Genomic DNA, 6426 nt, shown 5'->3' with positions numbered 1-6426 from the left:
AAATTCACTGTACGGGTTTTAAAATTGCTAGGGACAAATAATAGAAATTCTTTAGATAGGCATTCAAAAATGCACGTTATTTAGGCGTAAAAGAATGAATTTATCTATGGAATATATGCGACACATAGTTGTATATCTGTACTACATGTAAATTATATATGGCTCCCGAAAACGAATTGCAACGGACACTGGAGATATTTCTTTTGTTTACCCATCAAGTAATTTGAACTGAAATTGCTCTCAAAAACGGGCATATTTGTCGGGACCTATACCTAACAGTTACCAAGATTATTGTGAATTAAAAATTGAATAATATACAAAAAATGTGTATGTTAGTGTATGTATGTTTCCAGCCTAACTTGTGGTAAACCGTCTTCTTTACTTGCAAATTGTTCAGTCAATATGCTCACAAAGACACTGCCTACTCGAAACGACTTATTTGTGGATCAATTATTGAAAACGCCCAACAAATCAGAAACACTCAATGCACTCAAATCAACAGTCAAGCTCTAGAATATCCTACAGACCAATGTAATATATAATATAAAGTTATATCAACTGACTAAATGCATACATGAAACTAACATTTCATGTGCAGATTGTAATTGCATCATCAACTAACCGTTGCACCAATAACTGGCTGATATTGTACGTGTTGACATGTATCTTTCCAAAGCATTGGCTTTTGGCAGATAGTCACTACATTATTTTGTGTTCTGTGTCACCGGTACTTATACTCGTTGGAAACAAATTGTTGTATTATGTTATTTATTCAAGATGTTAAGTAAGGTTCGTGTTAATCTTACGGCATTGTTACTGTTACAAGTAATGTCAAATGATTTGTCCTTCGACCCTTCTTGTTAGCGACATCTCAACGTAGTTGCGTGGGTATGTGAGAACACCCGTGGACGATACGAAATAAACATTATAACCGAGCAGCATAACCAGAAAAATTAAACGTGCTTTTTCGCATCCTGATTGAACATCAGCATAGTATTGTGTCTACTTCTCGCTTCCCATTAGAGGGATACTAGTCGACTAAGCGATGGAACATTAAATCAGGGATCAGGTGATACTACCTAATGTGTAGTATTGTGTGTGATACTGCACAATTACCTATTCATAGATTTAATTCAAACTAATCAATGACATACAACATCAATACAACCTCTGGGGAATAATTTGCCATTAAACAGTGCTTTTGAAAATCACCACTCAGGAAGTCTCCCACGCATTTGTTATTATTAATAATAATCTGTGATATGAGGACTAGTATTTATACGATGGAATCTCCCGTAATGCTTGATGCTAAATTTAGATCATATACTTCTACAAAAGAATTAAGATATACCGTTTGTTTTATAGTTTTGTCCGAAAATTAATACGGACAAAATTAATGCTGTCGGTTAATTTTATATTGTGCCTACACATCTTATTCCTGATATTGGTATGGAACTTCACTCGGTTTTGTTAGTGAGGCTATAACTGATTGTGGAAGTTGAAATAATTACTGTATTTGAACAGTTTCAGACAGACACATGTATTGTTTGTCTTTGCGATCTACTACACAAAGTGTTTATTCAGTTGGACATTTAGGAGAAAACATTCGATGCGCAAAATACAGTGAAAAACAAATACATATACGTTATGACTATATACTGCTCGATGCGTCCATATTCGAACGACACACAGTCACGCGTACCCTTGGTCTAACTTTATAGTTGATGAATTCGTGATAGTTCATTCACTCGATTTAAAACTATCCATGCAAATTTGTCGATCGCGTCGTGTCGCGTCTTTTTATGTTGAGTTGTGAATTATACCATAACTATTCTGGAAAATGTTAATTTGGTCTGAAAATAACTCCGCTCGTCGATATGCATCTTAGATAGTGGATACGCTGAAAGTGGATGCAAAGTTACAACATATTATATTATAGCATTATCAATACCAGTTCATGTTATGACTAAAATCGGCATCAAATAATAGTATTATATCTAGAACGCGCGCTTCTAGATTCCGCGACTGATGCCGCCGTCATGGTCGTGGCGTCCCGACTAGGTTGCCCTATCTTGTCGATAAACTAAGGGTGATTTATCCAAGCAAATGCGTCACAGTCCGGAGTTTACATAAACAAATGAAAGTATCTAATCCATGTTCACAGGTGTGTTGTTTATTTATACAGTCACAGTAACATCGCTGTTGTTTTTTCTCCTAGAATAGGTAATACCCACTAGCTTTCCAGTCATGTTCGTTCGCTCGCTGCGACTCTAAGTATTCGTCAAACAACCGGTCTCCTATAGAATTTGAAAATAACTATTGCTCAGACAGGACAGTTACAATAACATCTACTTAATTAAATGGTTCGAAAACACTCATAGGGTGGGGTAACGATGCGACTACGTACATGTATACACCTCTAAGCAACGACGATCTGGGTGAGACGGCGTACATACACGCACACTTGCTTAGCGTGTCGTTCGCTCGGGCGTCGGACGCTCAGTACAATGCTACTCTACGCCACACACCTATCACACGCCCACTCACAATCCACTAGTAAATGATTTAAAATAATATTTTATTGATTAAAACTAGTTTGTTTGTTTTTTCAGTTTGTCATATAAGATTGTGGAAACAATATCCAGAAAAAAATATGCAGATTCAGTGGCAATGTAACTATTCCGTTCACTGTGGATTTTTCCATTTTTTTTCTTTGTGGCGGCAAAGCAACACATGCGGACAACGCTACAAAATAATAGCAATAATGAACTTCTCGCCTACCCATAATGCACTCAAGCATACTTTGTGCTTCATATATGTCGCATTCGCCTATCATGGTTTGGTGAGTCGTTCATTGTTGTTTAAATATTTCGGATGAATTCCGTAGTTTGTGCTGTTCAATTTTCATCTTCCTCAATCCGCCTTGATTTTCATTTGTTTATATGTTTGCTATAGACCGTCTAATGCCAACTGGAATATACAAATAACAAAAACTATACAGGTGTTGACAAATATACAGGGTTGTCAAATAAACATTGAAATAAGCCGTCGTCGAGTTATCTACTTCAAAAATTAAAATTATTTAAATTTAACAGATAGTCGGAGCCGACTATTATGTTACAACGATGGAACTAATTATCACTATTTATTACCAAATTGGTATAATTATTTTACAAATGATAAATATAATTACGAGAAAATAATAACGACAAATGTACATATGTATGTGCGAGCACAACAATATAATCTTAATGGGAACTATTTATTTTTCGATTGAACCTCGTATTCTTAACATTCAAAGTTGTAGTGAACATACAATGGAGGCGAGATACAATTTATAGGGCGTGTATTGACAACAATCAGAAAAGATTATTCCGATGATTCTATCAACTCTATTGCCAACCCTTACCGTGCGACTACATGTATACCAATGACACGGTTCAATGTAAGATTTAACAAAAATTATCCACTGTGAAGGGGGAAATAAACGTATAAAACTGAATAAAGTCATTATAGTTTTTACCCCTCAATGCATTATATACATGATTGCAGCGGAAATAGGTTGTGTCAGTATAATACAAAAAATAAACTTGACGTAGAGTAAAATAATATTGTACACAACTATCCGGGGAATACATACTATAAAACGTGTTTTTCTTCTTCAATTATGCTGACCTGCGGATCAGATAACGACATTCAGTAATGATGTGACTCGATCATGTTTCCATTAATAACGAATGTGCAATGACAGACGACAGTTCTCCAAAACATCACATGCGTCATCGTCATGTTTGATAAAGCACAGCTCTTTTACACGCAATCATATAAAAATACAACTTATTCGTGTATACGTATAGATGGGTATGTGTAAATAGTAATAAATATGACACCATATTAACTATTTTTAATGAGGGAGAGGGATAAATGATTATATCATATATTAATGATACTTTATTATAACGGATGATATGTATGCTGCATGTCAAGAAACCATGGTATATGATCGGTGAATTTGTACTCATTACTTACTATACTGGTTTTTAATTGCAATATTTGGTTAAGCACTGTCAGCAACCATCTGGGGATTGTAATGTACCATGATCGTGTCGTGATGTTTATGGTTCCTGTTTATTGCTAACAGATATACATTTGTTGGTTTATACTTATTGGTTTATATTGAAAACTACTATGGATTGAGTTGCGATCGCCACCTTTTCAATAAAACGTCAATATTAATAGTTTCATAAATGATCTGAAAAATCTGAAAGTAAAATTGGTTTGATTATAACATTAAACAGCTTTTTATTACGTTTAGTAGTCTATTTGTCAAAAAATATTTCAACACTAAAATGGCGACTTAAAATAGTGAACGGAAAATTTCATATCACAAAACGTCACGTGAGCGGAGCAATCTGGATCGGTATGAACAATACAATCCGTCTTCGTAAGACAGCGAAACATTAAAGTGGAATTGTGCGTGTATTTGTACACCTATTTAATGACGATTAAACACGTCTTTGTCCTTAAAACGAACATACACTCACTCGCAAGCTATTTCACTGCAACGTACTATTTCAACGTACTACATGCCGAGAATGATGCAATAATTTAATACGAGCAGGGTAATGAATAAAATGTCTGAGTATATCTGTTGTACATGGTGCGCAAAATCAATATGTTGAACCCATTTCGGTACTGTACGTTAACAGTGATTTAGGTAAGATTTTACAAAATTTAATTTCTTCAATAAAAATTAGAATATATCTTAGTAAACACATACTGTATCATGGTATCTTTATCTGATATAATTAATGCGACTGAGTACTTGAACAAATACCGATTGCATTAATACATGCTGAATACAGATATGTTTATAATACATGACGAATATAGTCATTAACAGAGCTCGAATTGATAATAAGTTTCACCTGTGTTTACGAGGTTTTCCGTTGAATCCGTAATGACAAATATACAGCTGAATATACGCGCCAACTCGAGAATATGAGGTTATTACGAGAATACCTCAAAGTACGCAACGGAGAAAATACAACAATAGTATTCGCGTTGGTCGATGCGAAGACGTACTGTCTGAGTGCATACTTTGAGGTAACCGCATAATAGAGGATACATCATGGGAATGCCGAAATCCTAAATGTTTAGAACAGAATCAGCGAACTTCCTTGTGTGGGGTCCGGTCAAACCCTGTTGGCAGCCATGTTTGTTTTACCTATTAGTGAACGCTTACGCGCGTAATCATTCCATTTTTGTAATCAGAATTTTCTAATATGGTAGGATGAAAATACGCCGTAAAATACCGCAAAATTACGGCAAGCTGTAACTTATAGCGTTACGGTGACAGATGTATATTTATATTAGTTATATCCTTGCATCGCTGTATATTGATAAAAAATATGTTCATCTATATAATAACTGTGAATACAGGCTGTGTTATATAGGTGTATATATTACTATTTTAGTCATTCTACGCATATATAGTTTCAGGGGCAATTAAATGATAGATGATGTATGTGGTTTGCGTATCTCGCCTTCTATTGTACTTCTATTATACTGTATTTAAGGTAACTGAATGCTTCGGCGTTTTCCAAACAATCCAGAATAGAATGTCGTGTTTTTTTGCATGTATATTACTGGTTTCAATTGTAAAATGTTTGCCTTCAACAGACGCATTACAATAATCGGACCGTTCTCGTTTAGATGGGGTACGTAGATATTAAGTTATGCACCAATAGAGCATTACTTTTTTATACTTGCATTTTAAGAATTTAATGATAAACAACTCAAATCCTATAGTGAATCATTAAATATTAGGGTATTCATTTCACAGAAGGGATAAGACATCGAAAAAATTCTATACCTATTCAATTCATTTTGACTGTATTTTAACTCAGTATCAACGTCACATAAAAGTATTTTTATTCTCATCCACTTACACAACAATTTATAAACACGAGAATAATCTATAAATCGCATATATCAAATAATTTGCACGTTATACACCCCCACAAAAGACAAATTATCACTTTACATGGAGCGCCAAAGCGTGCGAATCATTATATTCAAAATATGTTTCGCTGCTATTAAAATTGTTCGTTGTATATGTTCAGAGTATGTCGAACGATTACATTTATTATTCAAATAAGTAATTTAACATTATCTAAGAATGGCTAGTTGTAGCGTGGCGACAGTAAGACATATTTTGCCTCATACATATGGACGTGTCATGTAATTGACGAATGTTTTTTTTTTCATAAATACAATTTAGATGTATTCGTGACAGTGATACTAATCTAAAAAAACAGCAAAGTGTATATAATAATACAGACCCCCCTTATTTAGCAGAATGAATTATCTATGGCGTGGTTCCATTTCTATTTGATAAACAAATTCATTTGTCAAGTGTCAAGT

Source organism: Saccoglossus kowalevskii, chromosome 21 (assembly GCF_978046115.1).
Source record: "Saccoglossus kowalevskii chromosome 21, keSacKowa6.1, whole genome shotgun sequence".
NCBI classification, from domain to species: Eukaryota; Metazoa; Hemichordata; class Enteropneusta; family Harrimaniidae; genus Saccoglossus; species Saccoglossus kowalevskii.
The sequence above is the reverse complement of the archived record's forward strand: the minus strand, read 5'-3'. Positions refer to the sequence as shown.